This window comes from Spodoptera frugiperda, chromosome 29 (assembly GCF_023101765.2).
Source record: "Spodoptera frugiperda isolate SF20-4 chromosome 29, AGI-APGP_CSIRO_Sfru_2.0, whole genome shotgun sequence".
Lineage (NCBI taxonomy): Eukaryota > Metazoa > Arthropoda > Insecta > Lepidoptera > Noctuidae > Spodoptera > Spodoptera frugiperda.
This window is the reverse complement of record NC_064240.1, coordinates 7,923,371-7,948,497: the sequence shown is the minus strand read 5'-3', so window position 1 is coordinate 7,948,497 and position 25,127 is coordinate 7,923,371. Positions and strand designations below refer to the sequence as shown.

The following is a 25,127-nucleotide window of genomic DNA, read 5'->3' as shown; positions in this document are numbered from 1 at the left end:
GCATTGTACCTTTTACCTTTCAACCTTTTTGATGATATTAAAAAAGAATCTACCTATTTATTACTGGCTAGTTGACGTCAAAAAATACAGAAATGCCATAAAATTTTATTCTTAATGGTATTGTTTTTATTTTTTCAAATGGCATTTTGAAAATTTTTCACAAAATATGACCAGTGACTAAAAATAAGGTCCTTATTTTTATTTACCGAATTATATAAAACTTTTTTATTGTAATCATTGTAACTAACTTCGACAATAAAAAATAAATAGTAATTTACTTTTGCTTGCTTCATAGAAACACGCTCTGAATCTTAAAGATTACGACTGTTTATTGTTTAAACAGGACTCATTTTATCGTCCAAATTCCGATTCTCGTATTTTGTTAAAGCCCTTCAATAAACAATAGAAATTGTAAGGAGTTTATAAAGAAAATTATTCTAGGCACAAATTCCAGGTTACTTAAAACGTCCCGCCAGAAAATTTATTGTCTTTAATCTTATTCGTGTTCTTTGGCTATAACATCGATCGTTAAAAGCCTCGAAATTAAGTGTAACAGTGTAAAAAGTTCGTTAATTTAATTTAATCAACAACCGACTCGTATTAGGTTACCTTAATTAAAATAAGTGACTTAAAAATAGTACGCCGCCTTATTTAAGTCAAGCTTCGTTGTGTTTTCTTTAAAGGTAAAATGGAGAAAATTTAAACATAGTAGATACGTAGTAGGTACTTATATATTATACTTGTACATTTTGTATTAGAAACCATATGGTCAACCATATGGTTGATGGTAGAGTGAAACAAACTCTCATAATTATGTAGAAGAGGCTCATAGTCTAGCAGTGGACTATTCCTGGCTGATAAATATTTTTGACACAATAATAATTTTAGACAAAATAAATAGACTATTTTAAATTATTTTTGCTTTTATTTCATTCATCAGCTGCGCTAACAAAACGTAAATATTTTGATTATTATTAAAATAAACTTGAGGTGAACGAAATGATGAAGCAATATAACCTTGTAAGGAGCACGATATTAAAAAACAACCAGTTGGTACTTCAAGAAGATTTAATCTGTGTAATGTAATTTCGTAAATATAACATGGCAGATGTATATAAAACTCGTCGCCGTTAAAAATAATAACTTATTTGTAAGTAGAATGGTTTTGTTATTTCATTTCATGGACACACAATTTGTCAACGAATATGTTTATGTTATACCTTAGTAATAAAATAAGCTTAAAACTAACATAACAATGTAATGCTTATTTCATACTATCAAAAACAAAGAACTTACTATTTTACCCTTCCACAATACTCTTAAATGGAAATTTCGTATCGAGAGAAACTAATTTATAAACTATTGATTGCTTTGACTTTAGTTTCGATATACAGAGAGCCTGCATTGCAACTATTAAAAGTTTTGATTGAGTTTTTATCAGTTGTATCAAATATACTTTGTTGTCGATTGTTATACTAATTAGTAAGAAACATAAATGTATGTTTTACGTACTACTATTATATGGTCTACTCTACATCGGTATCAAACTTGCATCGTTATATATTGTTTTCTCAAATAATAAAAGCAAAGTGTACCTATGTCACGTAGCATAAAAATAAATTATACAACATAAAAGGAAAAAAATGTTTGAAGTATAACAATATACTTAGGTAATCTGATAGGTATAATATAGCTAAACAATCCCATTTTCCTAAGCTGTAAAACAAACATTAGCAGATTCCGAGGTACACTAAATCGTTCTACGGTATTCATTTATTTTACACAAAATTTTAACTACATTTGTGTTCCAACAACGTGTCACCTAAATTGACATTCAATTTCCTCACTCGGTCGTCAAACTTTGGTAACTGGAAATAACAACTTTAAGAATATAATGTCACGCGTAAGTTTCTAATAATAAGTGACTTCTAACCAAGATTTTCCTTAAGTATTCCTTTTAGTTTTCCTCTTCGTCAAAACAATTTTTATTCTTTCGGTCCTACCACACAAAAATACTTTTAACTATACTTACAAGTAATTTTAAGAAGACCTTTACAGACATACCGACTTTAACATTTATCTTCAACTAATACGGTCTAAAAGTTTCATCTTTGACTTTTACCATTTTCATAGCATGACATAAAATGCCTTTCCTTAAATTAAACATTTTAAGGTTGTAACTGAGGTTGACTTGAAAATGCCTTTCCTCGAAATACCTCGAAACGTAACGTCTTGAGTAAAACAATTTTTAACATTAATTAAAATGTAAAGGATTTCGAATTAACATAATGCAAATGACTTAAAATAATAAACGAAATATTTGAAGAAGTAAAATTAACTACAGTAAGGTATTGTACATTTCATCACAGTCATTACTGTCACGTCTAGAGGTAGGGTAGTCAAAATACTGGTAAGCATATCGGTTACCTGTAATAAGTATCACCCATTCTTTATAAGGTGCAATTGAAGTTACGGGTCGTTTTTCGTGATTCCAAAACAACTAGTATGACATAAGTCAACAATATTTATAGTGATAAACAAGACGTATCCCTATCAAATCAATCCGGAGCTGCGGACTACCTAGCGGGTTTACCGGGGCTCCGGTTTAAAAAGCAGGAGAAGAAATGGGGTGGTTTTTAGTCTGTTTTGAGTCTGACACTCCCTCTCGCCTCGCCCAAGGCGAGAGAAGTCATTGGATGATTATCCCCCCTCAAAAAAAACCTATCAAATCAACTGTCTAATCACTAGTATACCGAAGGAATACCGAGAAACTTTCCATATCAACTTGTAGATTAGAGTAAAAGCACTTGTATCGGAAAATATACGACTCTTGGGACGTCGGTATATTTTTCATCTACTACACTTTCATGGAGCATAATTTTTGTTTTATTACTGTTTGAGTTTGGTCACTTTTATGTTTGTAACATCCAAGTGTTACTACATCCAAATGTGGTATAGTGTGAGTTGTCCATATCTACATTTTATTCAGGTTTTATGTTATGAAATTAAGTTTTTACGTAATTCGAAATAGGCATAACGTGGAATTATGAAAAAAAAACCTAAGTCTTCACTTGTTCAAGATTGTTCTTCTTTTTAAAACTTTTTCAGACACTAACTACAGTGAATTCCGATTATATTATTATCTACTATTCGTTTCTTGTTACTTTGAATACAAAATTAATATTAGAATTTGACATCTTTACCACGAACACAATTAATTTAAATTGCTAATCACTTAAATAACTAAATCCTAATTCTGATTTTACGCCATCTATTGTTTTTATTTGCCAAACTGGCACTAAAACTAAGCAGTTTAAAGTTCATTAATTAAGGACGCGCTAAGAATAGCTCGTTACACACAGTTATAATCACATGCACATATTTTGCGAGCAGCCAGTAATAATTTAGCACTTAGCAATGGCAATATTAGCTTAAACCATTAGCGAGGTTGAACGGTTTACATTGAGATGTCGGCTAAACGGCCTATTTATAATTTACTTACTACATTTACAAACATTCTGTTTCTTGCAGAATATTTATTTCCATATGTAACTGACAATTTTCATTATACTGTGAAGATACTTAACTAGGTAGATGAATAGCATCTATAGATTGCATATAGGTAACTAAATATTAATAAAAAAATGTTTAACCGTTAACTTTCATGGCAGTACCCACTCACGCACTTTAAATAATTAATATCCCGAAAACGGTCAGAGGAAATTCAGATGCCAATTATTTTTGAGTCCGGAAATTAACGTCGTTACCACAAAACAATTAATTAATAAATTCCGCTGGTTTGATGATTTATTAAAATACATGAATGACTTTGAAGCATTGTTAATGAAATTAAATTATTTATAATACACACCTATATACTGTAAGTAATTTAGTTACGCACCGAAATGAAAATTTCATTGACTAGGTATATAGAAAAGCTTTTACGTTTATTAATACAATTATAAATAACATACATGAAAATTACTTTATTGTTCCCGAAGGGACACATCAATATATTTATAAGTTTAAAGGTTTCTGAATTTTGTCAGTTAGGTATATTAACTTTACAGTGGATAATCCTACTGAGAGTTTTCAAATCTCTTTAAGGAATCTAGTAATTAAATCCAGTATCGATATAAATACTAGATTAGCTAGATATTCCACAGATGGGGCCCAGCAGGGCTGATGCCCGATCCGGAGCTGCGGACAACGTAAAAGGTTACCGGGGCTCCGGCTCAAAGCAGGAGAAGGAACGGGGTGGTTTTTAGTCAGTAAGAGTCTGACACTCCCTCTCGCCTCACCTAAGGCGGGAGAAGTCATTGGATGATTTTCCCCCCTCAAAAAAAAAAAAAAAAGATTAGCTAGATATTAAAGTAATCAAAACTGGGTAACTACTGTGTAACTGTTTGCTTTAGACTATTCGCGTGTGAGTGCTAAGCACATAGTGTCCTACGTTCCGAACGTCAAGCAGAAAGCGTCTGGAAATATTTTCTTTGTTAGGAAGGGAATATTCTTTTGACCACAATGGAAGCATTCGAACAAACTTATCGTTTGTTGACATTCAATTTCCTTGAGTAACTTCGGAATCAAAGCACTAAACTGCGGTGCGGGGACGTGCGAAAAAACATTCATTTGAATTATGGTTCTTTTACAATGTTTATTACAGTTTCCTTGTACAATCTATGTTTTATAAATAGCTTTTATTTTCGTGCAATCATAAATTATGAGTCTTTTCTAAGAAAGAGGCAAAATGATAAAAACTAAATGTTAGGAATTTTCATAGTTAGGATGATTTCATATCTACGCAATTTATTTTCCTTTTTTCGTAAGTAGATAGTACTCTTAAGTTTATTGACCCATTATAGCAACGCGGGGCTATTTTTCCCTGCCTTGAATGGGATTACGACGAAGGGATAAATAAATTAGGGGCATTAATTTGATTCATTAAGATATCTAGTTCGCATTTCAAATCCGAAATAACAGAAATCCCGGTCATTTGTCAATTTGTTAGCTGACAAAGTTTGGCAGTTTTTCCTAGCGTATTTCTGAGATTAATTTGATATTATTTTATAAATATTTGGTAAGAAAGTAAGCCCTATCAAAGATATCAAATATTTTAGTCTTAAAGAATCATCTCAGACATCTCAGATTTATAAATCTTTAAATGTATCTATTATTATTAATTGACACTTTACTCTTAAAGATTCGATCCTTTAAATATTTATTTTATATCTGCCTGGACGTCTGTGTCTTCTTATTTCTTATAATCTCCCTTTTGTTATTGTATCTCAACTAGACAAGTATTTACAATTTTACTTTAGTAAGTTTTGTATTATTCCGCACTCCCGTGAGTACAGCATTCACAATAGTTTTCACTTATTGGGAAGACGAGATCGTTATATAAAACTTTCAATTGACACAAAGGTTTTTCTTTGTATTCGTAGACATTTTCTTTCTCTGTAATAGTGTATTGTATCGTTTGTTTATTTCACATAGACCATTATAGCACATCTTGCATTCATTTCAATTTTCCGATGCTAATAGACACTTAAGGACACGCCTAAGACAAAGTGCTCAGATAATTGCATTTGTGTCGTCGTCGCCGCAAGCTGCGGCACTGCCGGTGTTCCACGAGAACAACCACACGGAATAGCTGGCATTCAGAACCTCCGAATACTTCGCCAAATCGACGTAACGTTGCACATAAACATTCCGATTAACATAACATTGTCTGTTCACTGATATCGATACCTTACCAATTGAAATGTTCATAATAAAACCTAATCTAATTATGGAGTTTCGATCTCAATTCAGAAGTTATTATATTTATATACCTACACGGTAGAGGTCGAAAATCTTTAGCGACGTACGTTACATAATAATCAAGGATTACGTCGTACGTACGTACGCTTTTCATTATCTTTTGATGTCGCATGAAAAAAATTATGGGGAAAAATGAAGAGCCAAATAATAAAGCTTTCAGTTTCGTCGTAAAGTATCTTTGTGAGGCTCAAAATGATACTTTATAACATCATAATCACCTTATAAATGTTTTAGTGATATGAGAGATATCTACACCAATCTACAGTTCTAAAGAATTCGTGTAAAATAACTTTTTATTTTAACTAGACACTTTATTGAATCTGTTAAGTGCTAAGTGCGGGAAGAGAGAACTAAATCTCGTTCCGTGCTTGCAAATAGGATGGTTTTAATGTTACAGACCTAACTATCCTAACTATTTGGAAACCAATTAAGATATTCATTGAATAGAGAGTAGGTAAACAGTTAACTACATTCTCTCTTCATTTCAACTAAAACTATGAGTTTCTTATCGTGAACTTCTTTTGTCAAGGCTCATAGCGAAGGTAGGTACCGAAATCAGCCCCAATCAACAAGCTTGCTAATATTATATTTTTAACCCTACCTTTAATTAATAGACAGCAAAATTGTTTTCTCTAACTTGAACTCTGACGTCATTCTTCTATACAACAGGCAAGAGAAAGAAAGTAAATGTCTTAATTAAAAACTTTTAATCATCACATTTCTTTCTAATTTAACTTTTTTTTAATCCGCAAGTTTTTAAAACGTATTCGGTTGCAAAAAGTTCTCGGATATCACCCGAACTAATTAGTTTACCGATTCCATTATTCGTTCTTAATTTGATTCTTCGTCCAATAAATTGCTCACGCCTGCTCATGCAGGCTATTTAAAATGCAAGTAAAAATAAATTTACATTTTAAATAGTCATAACTTTGCAAGAGCTTGTTTTAAGGGAGCCATATTTATTTTGTGCCGACAAGCTCGTTGCTGTGTTCGGTAGCATTGTAATTACAGGGACTTGAAATATTTCAACTTTCTTTTACAAATTACTGTTGCGTAGAAGGTTGAAGAAACGACCTGTAACTAACTACAAACATTTCAGTACCGTCATAGTCATCTCATTATACGATTCTTTCACAAGACACTTTCAAGTGATGAATTTTTACGTAGGTAAGGTAGGTATGATATTGTTTTCTATAAAATGTTGTTTTCTACTTTTTGTTCATCGTATTTTTCTGAACAAAACCTTTGTTGCGATTATCAGATTGTATTTAGACTTTCTAAATATTTCTTTTCATGTTTTACATTAAGCTTTATATTTCAATAAGTGCCAACTTAAAGATTATAAAATATGTATTCATTGTTGTGCTTTGTATTCATGATTTTATTATATTTCAGATTGTGTTTAGACTAAATATTTCTATTAATGCTTTATTCAATACGTAAAATATTCCAATAAGTGCCTAAGTACTTAAAGATTATAAAATAAAAGTATTGATTTCTATTCATGATTTTAGATTTAAACGTTACGTAGGTACCAAAGCGTTTGAATTTAATAATCTTAATTTTGAGTTACAATATCATCTTTAGGCTGTCGTCTTGTATACCGTCTTAGATGATAAAATAATAACCCCCAAGCCTGGAGCTGTCTGATATCGTTAGCAATATGATTAAACAAGTAAATATCTACCGTTCTCAAATTTATTGCGAAACGGAACATTGATTACGAGCCGTAACTACCGTTTTCCCGAGTGTCCTCGGTAAATGAGTATAATAAAACTCTAGTATAATTTTAACTTTTATCAACCTGTAACTTTCCCTAGATCTATACGAAAGCAATTTCGTTTGATTAAACTTGAAGAATTTTCTTCACAATTGTAATAGCTATCAAGATATATAACGTTTGTCGTGCAGAGATGCAGGTACTTACATACCTATATACAGACTTCATATTCTGTACCCTACATAGAATAGATACAATATTATATGAACGTTCTACATTGCGTCACGAGTAACACGAAGTTCATAAAAGCTTGTAGCGTTTTGAGCTGTTATGTACCTACTCGTAGTATCCGTAGTCGATTAAACTAGCGCTGCTCTCAAAGGAATGTAAATATGCTCCCTTGATTGAAGTGAAACTGATTTTTGGTCAATGTTTTTGACTATTTTATGACCGATGGTGCAAAATGATTTCCCTATATACTTCATCTTGAAAAAACCTCAGTAATCAGTACGGACTACATACTACTAATTAAATCTGTATTGTTACGCCAATAGAGAATTCTATATCACGTACGACTCATGATATGGATAAATATGTTTTTATTTAAAGTTCTTAGAAGTACAAAAACAGATTTTTTCCGTCTCTTTAGATATTTAAACAAAAGGTGGGTGTGTATAAATTTGTCTTTGTTTCGAAATGCTGTTAACCTCGATTATTTTGTGAATAAGAATTAAGATATTGTTATCGTAGTACTGATCAGAACTTAAACAAAATATCTAATTTAAGTCTAAGTTTACTCTTGTTTGACTTTGGTAAAGTGATTATTTTATTCTTCGCTGTAGTCTAGAGTATCTAATCTCTCGAGCATCTATTTGAAATAAATAAGTTATTGAAATCTATTTTTAGAATTCCTTTTTCCATTTATCTCAATTTCATCTTGTTAGCCTTGTGCTATTCAGGAGTGATTTTTATTATTTAATTTGTATTATATGATATTATATATGTTTATTTGTATTACAAAGTTAGTATTAAAATCATATAATACAAACAAAGTTCTGTGATTGATGATGATATGATATATATCATAGAATAAGAACGTAATTAATAATTATTTAAGGATTAAAACGTAATATTAATTTATGCTGAAAACTTCAAGTCAAACTTAACCGGATAATTGAACCCAGGATCACTAAGTTGTTGAAGTGATTAAAAGGAACAAAAACATGATCGAGGAAGTAAAGATCGTGCAAATGGAAATGGTAGAAAAAGTGCTATTTCAGTTCATTTATCCTATTCGTTCCTACCAGTGTTCTTATACGTGTGGGCGTTAGCGATCACTTTGTTACTTTTTCTTCCTACTCGAACATTTCCTGTCTTTTCTTTCAATTCGTGTACTTTCATCAAATAATGTTAATGTCTATTTTCTTATTCTTATTTTATGTAACCTCCAGATAAAAAAAATACCTATTTAGAATATCGTTTAAATGCGAACAGTTTAAGGAAGATAGAAGTGTAATATTCTGAATCGACTGCAGTCCCATCGTATTTTTACTTTCTATTTTTTCCTCAAGGCTTCCTAGCTGGCCGAGATTGGAAGGAAATCTACTTACTTAGGGTATAGCGAATTCGTATTGAGCAGGGATAAATCTCCGATACGAAAATTCTCTAACGGGATAAGGTAATGCTGGGAAATCGAATTTATCGGGTTCGTAGATAGTGTCTTTGTCTACCCTTACTAAGATATTCAAATAACATTATTTAATTTATTTGGAAGACTGTACATGAAACTTACGTTACGTTGTTTTCCATATGGTGATGTTTATCCCATATGGCGATATTTATCACCATTTGGCTCGAGATTAAATAGCGCCTTGTGTTATCAAAACATAAATATCTTATCCCATTATACTTGTAGTTCGTTTTATCAAAATTGTTTCAGGGCACTGATAAAATATCTGTTTCAGTTGCTGAACCAAATACCAGAATAGTACGTTATTTGTTCGTTTATCAACAGATGTTGAATATTGGCACACCTTTCCGCTATTGCGAATCAAGGTTCAAGGTAAAACTATCGTAAAACCAATATCAGGAATATTGTTCGAAGGAAATAACATATCACAATAAACCTTTTGGGACATAGTTACAGCTAGAGAACTAACAAGCCTTCCCTACTCGTACACATACTTACACACTTTCTATACCTGCAATATAATGTAACAAAAGAACAGACCTTTTAAAAATAAAACCACACATACAATATATTAACACTTTCTTTTCATCACAGTCCCATTAAAAGGGAATTAACCTATTACTATACTCCGGACAGAATTCTAGACTCTACTACTAAGAAATGTTCAAAATACCGATACATTAGGCCGACCTATAAATATAACTTTGCACGGCATTATATTAGGTATTCGATCAACAACGAGGCGGTCAAAATAAAACGTCCATCTTTATTTACGTACGTAGAACATCATAACTCAATTACCCGAAGTAAAAAATAAAGTTTGTTGGTAAAAAATTTAATTGGGTTTACGAGTTTGACAAGTTATTGACGAAGGTAAATAAAGTGGCTGATGGGCGGGAATGACAGATACAGGCCAACAGAGGTGAGTCTGATTGGCTTGTTTTAAGTTAGGTAGGCCTGTTATAAAAAAAAAAGAAGAATGATTTTAAGTACCTATATCTATAATAATAAAAATAACTCGGATTTTCCTTCCTGACGCTATAACTCCAGAACGCACGAACCGATTTCCACGGTTTTTCATTCGTTAGAAAGGTCTCGGGCTCCGTGAGGTTTATAGCAAAGAAAATTCAGGAAAAATTCAAGAGAAAAGCAGGAAAACAGAGAAAATCTTGGTGACGAATCGGAGTTCGGTAGGCTTGGACTGCAAAGTCAGATTTCATATTGAATACAGCCAATAGAGTTCTGGCTCACTAGGCAAACATATTACACAAGATTAGCTACGGATTAAAAAAATATTGTAATCAGTTTGTGACAAGATTGATGATACACAAGGAAATTAGATATATCACTACAAAACCTTAATCATTTATTTTTCTTAAAGGGGTAGTTAGAGCTTCTCACGGTAAAATTTATTAATATAACAGTGGGTGACACGGGTTAATCTTGTTGCCTACCACCTTTCGATTCGAGTCCGTAGCGAAATATCATAGACATTTCTATGTACAAAATGCAAAAAAGTATTAACATACTTACATGATACTTAGTCTTCAAAGAGTTTATGAGGTCAACAACCTCAGCTCTAATCTATGTAATCGCCACTAACTAATGGAACGGCCATGCTCGAATAACCTACTGCGCATTAATGGTTTAGAGAGCTATTTGATGTGTTACACAATGGGCTAAGTAGCCGTCATATGTTACGTAATTATTTTCTGTAAAAATACTTTGCGCCAAAGACAAGAAAATGGAATAACAATGTAGTTAACAACTATTGTTATGTTTACCTACATACGCAGTGGTTGGGTGAACGGCTGGTTCGTTCTCGCACAAAACCGTCCTTGTTCCGAGTTTGAGTGTGACTTGTATGAAAAATTCGTGTTTTACAAATATATTTACAAATCAGGAGAAAACCCACATTAAAAAAATATAACTAGATTAAAACATCATTAAACAATCGGTGGATATGTTATTTACATAATAATATAGCAGAATTAATTCTACATTGAACAGTACGTCGGTAGGTAATTGCTGTAAACCACAATTAGTATCCCGAGGGCAAATGTGTGAATCGGTGTTGGCACAGTGTGACAAAACATTGATCGAAAGTAAACCTCTAAACATGTTTTTGACACATTTTGTATACTTGGTACGTCGAACCTGTTTTGCAAATAAACTTAACTAAATGGTGTTGTTGTTTGACAAAGAGTTCTTGAATAAACAAATAAGGGCGGAATGTGTGATGTATCAAACGTCAAAATATTCTACGAACTTGCTTTGTTGTCTTGTACAAATACGTACATTTATAAACTGCATTTTGATCAGTGTAAACAAAAATTTGTATTCACTGTAACGCAAGCGTTTATTTGCATTATGGAAACCATGTACCAGTGTGTACGACAAACGATATAACTCTATTTTCGCATTGTTTGTTTATTCTACAGTATAACGAAAGATAGGTAGTAAACCAACTATATGTCTGTTCGACGCTTATTTATAAAATCGTCCGAAACAGTCTTAACGAATGACGTACGGACGGAGCCGAGAGTAAAGCAGCAGTATGTAACTACCCATTTTACGTATTGAAAGATTTATACATAGTTTTCCTTCTAATACTGATACAATTGATATGAAAATTCGGTTCCCAAAATCAACTCATTTTGTACCATTTTTGTTATCTACAAAAGTTTTTGAAGTACGTACTACGTAAATTCTCAACATTATAAAAGATTGTATCAGTCAGTATCCTACCTGAATTGTGCGGAAATCAAACCCATGAGTTACAGCATAGAACCGATTGATTAACTGTAGATAGGTACCCAGTATCTAACGCCAATCTCGCCGTCAAGCGCTCTTGTAGATACTTGTTAATTTTCTGCGTATCTATTTATCGTGGTTAGGGCCAAATGGGGCTTGAATAACCGCAGATTAAATTCTGTTCACCCAGAATGGAGTACTACGGTCACTCTCTTTCAGAAAATATGTTGCGGAAAAGGGTTGTTTGATCACTCGCATGGATTAATATCGCGAGGATTTGTGAGCAGATCTACCGTATGTTATTTTGATAAAGCAACGGTAATTACTGTTCACAAAATAGATTGCAAAGTTTCATTACTGCGTAGGTAGGTATTAAAATACATTTGCCGAGATATTTATACGCGAAGCTGTGTTTATAGCAAACTATAATAAAACGAATTAACATTCAAATCAGCCTAGTGGAGTCAATAAGCTGTACATAAATAAATTCTAAGAAAAATATTGTGATTGCTTCAGTTGATATCTGAATTTCAAATATTCCCATCGGCTAGATTTTGTGTTTGTAATAATACCACAAAGTCCACAGAATGCCATCTACGAGCCTCGAAGCGACAGACATTGAACGTCCATAAGACGTCGAATGCCGGCCATAATAATTTCATAGATGCCAGTAAAGCGTCCAATAAAAAAATATTGGAATAAAAACTCAAAGTGATACGACAGCGAAAATCAAAATAGATTTAATGCTACGAATTACTTCATTCTGAATGTGAGCAGAAGTTTTTTTTAGATATTTATTTGAGGTCTCATGTAACAGATGATTAAAGAAATGTATGTCATTGTTTAATAAAAAAAATCAAACATATGTAGAGGAGTGTTTCGTTTAAACATTTGAACTAAACAAACAAGCTCTGTATTGAAATCATTAAAGACGATGTTTATACAAACTAGTTACAATCGAGACGTTTGATTATAAAGTTTACAGTAGGAATGAGTATATTTTGAGCTAAAATACATAAAACTGAAAAAGAATAGATCGATTTGGCTAGAGAACAAGATTTTCTGGTCAGGTTTTAGTTCGGACGTTGGGCGAATAACTGAAATATATCGACATATCAACTATCGATATCGACAAAGGAATTCTTGTGTGTAAGACTGTAAGTAGATCGTCGCAAATTGGCCTCGTTCAAGACTTATGGATAGAGGGTATCATGTAATTATAGCCTACTGACAATAATATATTGTAGGGTCTCATCTCCAGGCTATAAATCTACATACCAATTGAAGAGAGGATCTGCTCTTAATTTAAATACGATGTTTTTTCGATATCCAGACACGTTTTATATATTTGGCTTTAGATTTTCATCGAATGGTATTGATCAATGTAGTGGCTAACGTGACATACCTACGGTAATATTTCAGTAGAACACCAGATTTATAAAAATAATTGCCTGAATGTTCTGTAATAAAGGCACTGAAATAACGCTGATGGCAGTAATTTATGATAATGTACGATTATCCATAATTCATAGAATATATTTTACGTGATCAGGATCTGATTGGAGGATAACATAAAACAGGACATGTTCTCAGGAATGATAAAACAGATTCGTGAATAATATACCTTATGTCAATACAACTAAATGTTGATCAATTATTTTTGAATATTGCATTTCTTCGATTGAAAATTTGTGTTAACAAACCCAATCTATTGGTAGATGAGGTTTTTGAAATTAACCATAAAATAACTATTTAAACTCTCATGGTTCATGGTGATTCCTGCCTGACTCACTACTAACTAAGTGGTATACTTTATCACGTGATAAAGTGAACTATATTGAAAAATGGTAATAAGTGCCATTTACTCCGTTGGCAGGAAAAAGGGGAAACTCAAGGCTGATGTCATGTTATGAAGAGTATTTTTTATGAAATGTTGTGTCAATAAAGATAAAAGTTACTCTCGTTGGTTATTGCTAAAGTTGAGCATGTCTGAACCAGTTTGGAATATTACATATTCCCAAATCAAAAGTAGAATTTTGGAAACATTATTATGGGAGTTTCTTTTTGTCTGCCATATTATAAATTGGAATTGATTTTATCAATCATGTTAAAACGAAATTAATTATTATTGTACAGAGCTTTACATTGTGTTTTGAATTGACATTATTGTTTACTTATGCGCTAAATAATCAATTGGGAAATCCAGTTTAGCGTGTAACATAGCAATTATACAACGCAGAAAATACATTGCAATACACAGAACTGTAAATTGTTAGTTATGTATAACTGTAAGTATTTTTTCAGATTTCTCACGTATTCATTTATTTTATATCAAGGAGAATTTCAACATCAAAGCCAATTTTACATGTTGTACCAAAGTGCAAATGTTTTGCTAATGGATGATGAAGTTCCTTTTGGTAATAAAAATGTGAGAAATATTAGGAAGTTACAATATTCGGACATTTCCTCGAACTCCTGCTGGGTGAACGGCAAGAAGTTGCCAAATATCACATTTGTAGGAAATAAAGTACAAGTAGGTTATGATTTATTTGCGAGCATTATGATGATGACTGTACTTTTTATTTCGCTTACTTTTAATGCTTAAGCACTGTTTATGTCTTTTCGTGTGTAACTGAATAAATGATAAAAGTCTACTTACATATACTATATCATTGTTATTTTGTTATACTTCTTAAGTATAATTTCTTTCCCAAGTAAATTGGGTTACGAAAACCTAAGTACCTTATCAAAATATCGTAGATATACTACGTCAAATATATCGATCTATGGCTTTTAATCGAACACAATCATATGCATGATTGCATGCCCATTCAATATGACTAGATATATGTAATAAAGCGCTTACGTACACATAAATATTTAATTTCATCCGATAAGCAAATTAATTTTGGCAGACACGAGATATCGTATCGGTGTGTGTATTGTGACATTCACGTATCGAGTGAAAAGTTTGCCCTAACGTGTTGAGTAATGATATGATTACAATGTGATGATAAATTCGATCGGTCTCCAGAGTGCACACGCCTACATTTGTGATTACGCGCACTCGTAAACTTACGTACTCCGGAGTGTTGTACATTTGTTACTCGTACGATATATGAGACAAAAGTAACTAGTCAATAATAAATAACTTCTAACTGAATTATGTACCAATTAAAAAAAGTCAACGTACACAATCCAACACCTTTGTCTATAAACCTTTGTGTGATTTTTCCAACCTCGCCACTTAAGAGTACTCCATTTATCAAACAAAGTAGCTATATTATTTAATTACTTACACTTGGAACTACTAAGTTATTGGGACGATCTCCAGCCACCATAAGTGCGGGTCTGCGGACGGCGAGTAAGGATAACTCGCCGCCCGACACCAGAACCCGACCCGTGCATACGGCGCGCGGCGCGTCGAGTTCCACGCGCGCCTCAAAGAACCGTCAGACTACCACAGATGGGGCCCAGTAAGACTAATGCCGTATCTGGAGCTACGACCTACCTACCGGGCTTACCGAGGCTCCGGCTCGAAAAGCAGTTGTAAGAACGGAGTGGTTTTTAGTCAATACGAGTTTGACACTCCCTCTCGCCTCGCCCAAGGCAGGAAAACTGATTGGGTGAACGATTATTATCTTAGATACCTGAATATTATGAATTTCAAATCATTATTTACTTTTACAACATCGGTTTATACACATTATATTGTAGTTGTTTTTCTAACAACACAGTTTATCAGAAATAATAACAATGAGTACAAAACATATCACAAACATCGTACAGTTTGTTTGTACTAGAAGGTAGAGGGGAACCATTTATGCAAATACTTGAAGAGGTTGTTTAGTCCTTTCGGAATCACTTCAGCAAACTACAAATGTACAATGTACAGTGCCCTCCAAAAGTTAGTTGAAATTAGTTCACCTTATCAATGATGTTATATATTTTCCAAAATACGCAGTTTCTATGAATGAACTGTTTACTATTTATGTTTGGATACACTATTCTAATACGTACAGTAGGAAATTCCCCGAAATTCATTTTGATTTCTTTCAAAATCTATGTTTATGTGTGCACTACTTGAATTGAGCGCGTCAAAAGTCAGTTGAAATAGCAAACTTTAAACGATATCCGATTCTCTCGCGGTTTTAAATTCATTTATTATTATTGTTAAGGCAGTGTGCGTAGTTTAAATTTAATAATAAGATATTGTAAGGTGATTTGACTGTTTTTGAATTAATAATGGCGCCGAGGCGAAAATTAACTGTCGAAGAAAGAATAAAGATTGTGTATGAATACGGAAAAATTAAAAACTTTAGTGCTGTGGGAAAATTATTTAAAGTTAGTCCAGAAGGTGTCCGAAAAATAATAAAGAAAAGTTTAGAATGTCCTAGTCTTGCAGATAGGCCACGGTCGGGGCGTCCTAGGGCTACTACTTCTGTTGATGATCGACTAATAGTGCGGCAGTGTAAAATTAATCCCAAGATTGTGGTACGGGAGATCAAAGATCAGTTACAGGAAGCAGGGACCTCGGTTTCTGAAACTACTATCAGGCGACGCCTGCATGATGCTAATTTACGAGGTCACATTGCCAGAAAGAAACCTCTTTTAACATCGATCCATAAAAAACGAAGGTTGGAGTTCGCCCGCAAGTATTCGGATAAATCAATAGAATTTTGGAAGAGAGTAGTCTTTAGCGATGAATCGAAGTTCGAACTATTTGGAAATCGCCGTCGGCAAACTGTATGGCGCACAAGCAATGATAACTCTTACGACGACAAATACTTGCAGCCCACTGTGAAACACGGCGGTGGGAGTGTGATGGTTTGGGGGTGTTTTTCTTGGCATGGTGTGGGCCGACTGCAAGTAATTGAAGGCAAGATGACAGCACAGGTCTATTGTAATATTCTCCGTGACAATTTAAAACAATCTGCTGAAACAATGGGGTTAGGTCGGATTTTCAAGTTCCAACAAGACAACGATCCGAAGCATACAGCAAGGATAACTAAACAATATTTTGAAGATAACGAAGTGGATTTACTGGAATGGCCTTCGATGTCACCCGACCTTAACCCCATTGAACATTTATGAGATGAATTAGACCGCAGGATCCCTATTTCCATAAGACGCAACAGGAATTTGTTTAAAAATAAAAGTCTTGAAACATGGTCGATTATACCGGTCGAAACATTACAGAATCTTGTAGAATCAATGCCTAGACGACTTAAAGCAGTTCTACAGAATAATGGCGGTCATGCAAAATATTAAAAGTTAAAATATTTGCAAAGACACAAGCCTTAAAATATTTTTTCAACAATTTCAACTAACTTTTGGTAACGTGATTTCATTGTTAATCTACATAAATTATAATTATAAAATTTGTTATGATTCTTTTACTGACCGAAATATTCTAAATTGATTATATTTTAATAAATAATTCTTGAAGCCACGATTTTATTTGGTTTTATTATAATTTCCTCACATTTACTACATTATTGATCATTTCAACTAACTTTTGGAGGGCACTGTATGTCATGAACATACAACATACCGAACACATGACAATTACATTTTGCTTAGGTAACAGACCGTAGTAAATTGGAATAGCTACCCTTGTACTTATACGTCTTGTTCTACACGTGCGCACAAAGCCTTTTTGGATATTAGATTTATGTGGGCTAAATCCTTTCAGTCGTTGGGCGACAACCGACCAACCTTTTTAATCTTGTGTGTGACATACGAGGTGATAAACTAATACGGTAACGGGACACCAGATTTTCTTCGACACTTACATAATGTCATGTGATGTGATTCGTATGATCTGTTGTTATGAACCTATTTTGTATGACATAGAAATGTAGTTATGTGTATGGTAGAAATATGTATGATTGTAGTATCTGTCTGAATAATGCGTTAGTTGAGTGTTTCGAAGTACGATTTCTGCTACGTATGTGCATCTGCGTATAGATTAGAATTTTTATTGCCATAATTATTTGTTTTATACATTAGCAAATATTCTGTGGTAGCTACTCGATATCTATACCTGATCGATGACAATTTTAATTAATTAAGCGGTAACAGTTAACAAAAAAATAAGTGAAACCGAAATAATCACTAAAATAATATGTAATTACCTGGTGAAGTAAGGAATTCTACGTAAATGTTAGGTCCTATAATTATAAGACTTAAGGAGATTATACTTAGTTTCCTCGAAATGTAACGATAATATTCAGCCTAAGACCTAATGATTAAAGTTTAATATAAACTATCGCCACTGAGATTAAAGACTAAAATGAAAAAGTATTTCGTAAAAAAGTTGTAGTAATTATTATACACATTCAATTATAACCACAACGTAAACTTAATAAATAAATATACAGTAGAGCCTCGATAATCCGTACTCAAGCTAATCCGAACGCCGCTGTAATCCGAACTGCCGCTGTCTTTAACTATAACTGAAAAGTGTGCCATACTAGATAGTTTGAAAGATGGAGTGTCTGGAACTTCTCTTTCCCTTAAGTATGGTGTTGGAAAATCGACAATTACTGATTTAAAGAAAAAAGAACAGAAGATACGGTCTTTTGTAGCTCAAACCGAGAAAGGCCCAGGTTTGAGAAAAACGCTTAAATTGCCAGAAAATCCCGTTCTCGAAGAAGCACTTTTCACTTATTAATAAGTAACTTGTGTAAAATGTGGTTTAAATGTGTATTTTACTAAACCTCAATAAATATATTTATATCAAAATATAACTAAATTTTTTTCTATACTGTATTATTTATTTCTATAGTACATATTATAATCCGAACGCTCCGTGAGTCCGAACAGGGGTAATTTTTTGGTAGTTCGGATTATCGAGGCTCTACTGTATATATCAACACTAGTATGTGAACTAATAGTTTTTATTAAGATAAATACGTATATTATTTAACATCGGGAACTTTCGAGATTTATTGTATAAACTTCTTAATTTACCAAATTAACTGTACCCAAGTTTAGACCTCAGCTAATATGATTTACAATAGCTTATGCGTTAATTTGTTTATACTTCAAGACAGTTTTTCTTAAGAATATGCATATAGAGTTCTCATAGACATAGAATGTACGTTCAAAAACTCCATCATAATCAAATCAAAATCAGATACGACCGGACCAAAACCTGTTCCTAAAATCAATTTGGCAAGAAGCTATGACTTATAGACTAAAATTCAAAGCATATTTATTTCGTTCCTTATAAACATAAATATTCGAACAAAATTAAACAGCCGACAACGTTTCATTCATAAATTCTCTCCACAAACCATCCCCGATAGTCTTTATACTCTGTGGCCCGCAATACAAAGAGTTGGTGATAAATTGAATCTGAGGGACCTTTGATTGAGATCTGTTCACGTTATTGATTTTCTATTCATTCTATGCAAATACTTATTAACTTGAAGGATTCTAATAAAGCTGAAGTCTTCTCGGTCGTGTTTTGACTAACAATGAATATCCGGTTTGAAGCAGCGCTTTGAGTTCCTTGAATTTTGGTTTTCCTTAAAAATAATAATTATATGAAAACGATCATTAGAGCATTATTGTCATCTTAAAATAATAAATGTACAAATAATATAATATTTTAAACGCAGTATATGCAGTCCGCGTAGCAACGCGGCTACGAAGCTACGCCGCGCCGCTACGCCAAATCTCCGACCCTTTTGAGTAGGCACGGAAAAGACTCATCATCACACTATATTTTCCTGTTTCATAGGGACGTTTATTGACAGAAATCACGCACGTGAACGTCAAGACACTGAACAAATATCTGCTTAGCTGAACAAACATTAAATTCGTGAGAAAGTCGGGCCCACGACCCTTGTCTCGGTTAGTGCGCTAATATGTCCGTCACTGAAACCTTTACTTGCCTTATAATATTTTGTGTCCAATATTTTCTACATAAACGTCACGCTTATTTTGGGCAGAACGGGTTGTTGTACATTTCTAGTTGGTTCTACCAGTAACTGCAGTCATTGAACCCGGAATGTAAGATATTCATTTATGATACTGTCTTAATAACACGGAAAAATACAATGAAAATATATTATATGTCAAGTAAAAGAATGTCAATATGTGAAGAAAGATGGAACGTAATTATATCTTTTCGATATAGAAAAATGTTATTTACTCAGTGACAAGCAGAGAGCAATTATAGCAAAAATACCAAAGAAACAGTGTAATATGTAATCTTGTTTTCTTTATATTCTTTCGTGTGCGCACATTACCAGTACAATAGGAAACGAGTAAGAGAACTGCTTAATTGTTTCTTTTCCTCCAAATAGCGTTCAACTGTTTTCTGTATTCCGTGATTCAAAGCTCACAAAGGTTGAAGGAATCTTCAGTACCGTAACTAGCATTTCAAATGTCAAGAAGGATTTTATGTATAGCACAAGCTTCTTATCTTTGATTATAAAAAAAGTATTTTTCCTTCAAAGAATAGAAACAATAAATTATTTTGAATGTTCGGTTAAGTACAGGATGGACGAGTGGAATTCCGAGTACGTTGACCCTTTTATCCGTTATGTCCAAGCGACCAATTGCTTCCAAGGACTAAAAAGAAATTGTTTCTCGACTAAAATTGTGTAACCTAATTTACGCTAATTTTATGTAATGTTTAGAAGGATCTAGGTTTAAGATACAAAGGGATTCTTCGGCGAACTTAATAGGGTTTGTGGAAATGTAGATTTTATTTTATAGCAGTTGCCTTACTTTAATAAGATTACGTGTTGAGACGATTAAATGGACTCCAGGCGATAAATTTTAAGTATATTTATGTTTGATGTACGCACATACTTGGCATGTTAATGTGAAATTTCTCTTTCAATGTCTATAAGGAAGCACTCTGTGTAGAAAAGTTTGCTTGTTGTGATGTGTGTACATTATGCAAATTGTTATACAGTCGGATAGCAGGCTGTTTACATAATGTAATCTATGTAATTACGGCTTTTTTATATGGTTCGGTATTGTTTTCGGCATATTAACGATCATATCTAGTGTTGATGCCTAATCTAGAAGCACTTATTTATTCTAAAAGCCTATCGAGAATTTGTTATTATGGCTCATGATAACATGACGTTAGAAGTTTGTTTTACAGCGCTTTTATGTGTTTTCACATTTACAAATACTAAGCTTCCGACTTAATAATATTAAAGCTTGACGTAACTTGGATATAATAGTCCTTATTTTTAAAATATCCGTCTCCGATATAAGGAACATTCCTAGGTTCGAGAAGGCTTTATCAAAACGAACTATTTACTAGAGCTAGCTTACAAGAAAATCCTGAACAAACCAGGGTAAGTTTATGAGGTAAGTATTAAAGTATTTAGATGGAGCCTTTCCGTTGACCCATTTGATTGTGATTATATTATTACGTAAAGTTCAGATTAGGGACCTTCCCCTCGTTCAATGTACATTTGGGAATGTTATACTATAAATCAAAAAGATTACACTCGTCGAGATAGATTGTGTTCATTTCGTGCACAATACGTTCCGTAACATAATGTCGTATCTCATTATACTTCGTATGTAGGGATTATTAACGTTTTATTTTGAAACTAACATGTTACAATAATGATATAAAATGATCACGACATTTCATTAGTTTTCGAATAATTTAGTTTTTTATAAGTTTTTCATTTTGAAAAATTCAAAATTATACGAAATCTTAATATAAAGTTTGAAAACAACTTTGAGTTAGTATTTTAGTATAACAATAGGAATATAGGACGGACCGCTGTGAGTGTATGAAACGTCGGCTGTTCAAGCGAACATTGATTTCATGTATCGTGCGACCCAAACAATTGACGTATCAAGTTGGTCAGATAAAACCAGACCTATCATTTGAATGTCAGATCAACTGTCCTACTTTATTCCAAAAACAAAAAAGTAAACAACATACTTCCAGTAACTTTTCTCATATCTTATTTATTTCTTCAAAAATACTACCACATAAAAATAACTGATCTTTATGACGTCTTTATGTCAGATGTTTAGCATTTTCTAACACATTTCCCCATCATCAAGATGTATTATTATCAGAATCACTGAGTTATTTCGCGTATAAAAGATTTAACGTTATTGTTTTGTTTATAAGATCATTTTTATATGTAAAGTTATGTTTGGGAATAACGAAACTATACATATATTGGCTAACGTATAATATATGCTGTATATGTTCTGTTGACTGTAGTAGTTCCGATTCCATCACACGCGTTCCGGGTTTCGTCACTGCTTTTCGCTTGGTGCCAGCGATAAACTCACTCGTAAATCGAATTTGTATGTTGTGAAACACATTACGAAACGTTCGACAGAACTAATGAATGTCATGCTTTTTCGTTATGGTATGTCCGGCCACTATAAACGTATCCAGTAAGAACAGAATGTTTTGAGTAGGTACTTGAAGTCACCGGAAGAGTTCCGCTCAAGTACTTGTTCAAAGTTAACTCATATCTGCTTCAATCTATCGTGCAGCCAGACGTGATATTGGATTTTTGATATAAAAACTTTTTGATCAATAGAAAGTTTAAAAGGAAATGTTTTTAATTTATCGTATCTATATAGACGACCTGACGTTATATTTATTTGTAATCAAAAACATGACACCTACTCTGCCGTTAACCACCATCATTTTGCATGTAAGTACCTTCAGAGAGACAATATGCAGTAGAAGTGAACCTAAGTAAAATTCTATTATCTACTAAAGCCAATTTCCTAATTGAAAAAGTAATGTTATTTTCTACTCGTACCGAAAAACCACATTTAATTTTGCTATCTAATCACGTTATATAAAATACCAAAAGTCGCCCACTTTCGGTATTCCGGATTTTGAAAGAAGTGATTGCGGTCTGTCCCGTACGACCCAATTAGTAGAAACATCAGTACCAGAGAGTGAAGGGTTAAGATGTGACAGTTTTGGCCCGAGGTGAGACACATTTATATAAAAGACAGATCAAAGTATAAATAGATACACGAGAATCTTTGAGTAAAGATTCCAGTGAAATGATCATATATATCAATCATTAAAGCCGACAGTTACTTACTTCCTCCATTTCTATGTTAAGGAAAAATATTTCCTGAAACATCATCAACGAATCTTGATATTTTGACTTATCAGCTTATTTCTCACATTTTTTCTTTAATGTTTTATCATCATCTATTTATTTTCTTAATCTTTTTTCAACTTCTATTACGGATACGAATACGGATATATTTTTACAACCACTTATATACCAAAATGTTGTAGGAATATACAAAATTATATGTTACAATGTTACAAGTATTTTAGAGCTATGAATATTGAAAATAGGTACAAATGGAAGTTACGCAATAAATTGAACCGTGAACAAGATAGAACGTGTAGTAAAACCTCAATGTTCAGTTAAAAGCAGTGTGTTGCAAATAGTTTATATACAGGCAGTGACAATTAATTTTAATATACACTCTTAACGCGCATAGTTAGTAGTTCACCTACATAATTTATGAGTTCACGCCTGCACCGAGCTTGAACAGAACATTGTTGAATGGGTAATGTAACCACATTTTCTATGTGCGTCACACGATGCCTATAATTTTGTTTTAAGTGATAAGTACACTAGCTTTTTATGTCCATTGAAATATAAAACCTAAATATTTAAAGATATATTTATTCTGCCGAGACTTGTCGTTTATTCTAGTTTGTAATTATAAAATGAATAAACGCCTAAATCTATTTTTAGATTTTAAATTGAAAATTGGACCTCATCTTAAAGTTTCAATAAAAGTCAAGGTTCTATGGACTAGACTAACCATTCAGCTAAATTTTAAGGCGTTATATTTCTAGAACGCTGTCTGAAAATTATACTAGGTACTATTAACAAAAATTACAACTCGTAAAAACTGAGTGTTCTATTGTATAATGTGTATATACACAGTGTAACTCTGCCTACTCCTTCGGGGACTATAAGCATAAGACTTAACTTCATGTATTACATATGCATGTAAAGTAAATTTTTACTCAACATCCAAGATACATTGTTTGCGAGCAGCACTTTGTTACAAGATCGCAGATGCTCAGAAATATTCGCTTAAACGAAGATAAGTACCTTGTATAGCGTCTCATATAAATATAAGAGTTCAATAGGATTGAGCTAAATTCTTTTCCAGTTTTAGAAACTGCTTTTCATGCCATTTTGAGCTAGCAGAGATGTATGTAACATCATCAGTCATCACGTATCACACATCCATCTTTGACCTATACAAAGCATTGACCATTACGTCCTAAATTCTAAACTCTGCTCTATATAACTCTCTTTTTACTCTTAAACCTTTCATCCAATGATGGATTCATATATACTATTTATAAATAAAAGCAATGAAAACTTGTCCACACGAAAATATAAAAGTTACGATTTAAAAACATGTCCTATACATAGGTGCTAATAGCAGTTTAGTGGAATAAAAGAAAATTGTTGTTCAAAGTATAAAGATACACAAGAACAAAAATACCGACCGAGACAGATATGACAGCTATTTCCCCTTCCTTGAGGAAACCTAACCCTTAAACCCTTTCAAAAGGCGTACAATAATTGCTTACCAACTTAATGTACAGACAACCTATCTAATCTGTCAAAGTTTTTTATCTATATCTATTGTTACGTCAGAAAGTCGAAAATCTCTTAATTAGAAATTCGAACTCGAAATTCCCATTATTTTAATGATGTAATCACGTCGATATTATAAAGGATAAAGCTGTTATCATACACCAAGCGCGATTTAGACTTTGTATTATAATTGAGATTTGTTTTGGAAGTACGAAAAATTTTAATTATATCTGTGGCTATCTGACTGTCGAATTCTCCACCAACCAACGAGACAGTAGACTAGTATTAAAGTATTCCCTATTCTTAAAGTCTCAGTCTCGAGTGACATCTAACTTCGAGCACAAACCTTCAATCCTGTATCAAAATCTGAGTTATCGTAAACTATAATAATATATGTAAACAGCGCCTTCAACTTGAGAAGCTGTTGTAACTTCGTCACTGAATTTGACATGTACTTCATAGTTACACAGCTTTATAGTGACTACACAAACTATTTGATTGCTTACGTGCACCGTATATGAGACAG

The 25,127-nt window shown here is 32.9% G+C and overlaps 1 long non-coding RNA gene across 1 annotated transcript in view; it reads right to left on the bottom strand.

Annotated features, from left to right (window-relative positions):
* Positions 1–25,127, bottom strand: part of LOC126912715 (uncharacterized) — a 33,579-nt gene that overhangs the window by 7,214 nt on the left and 1,238 nt on the right. The window lies entirely within an intron of this gene.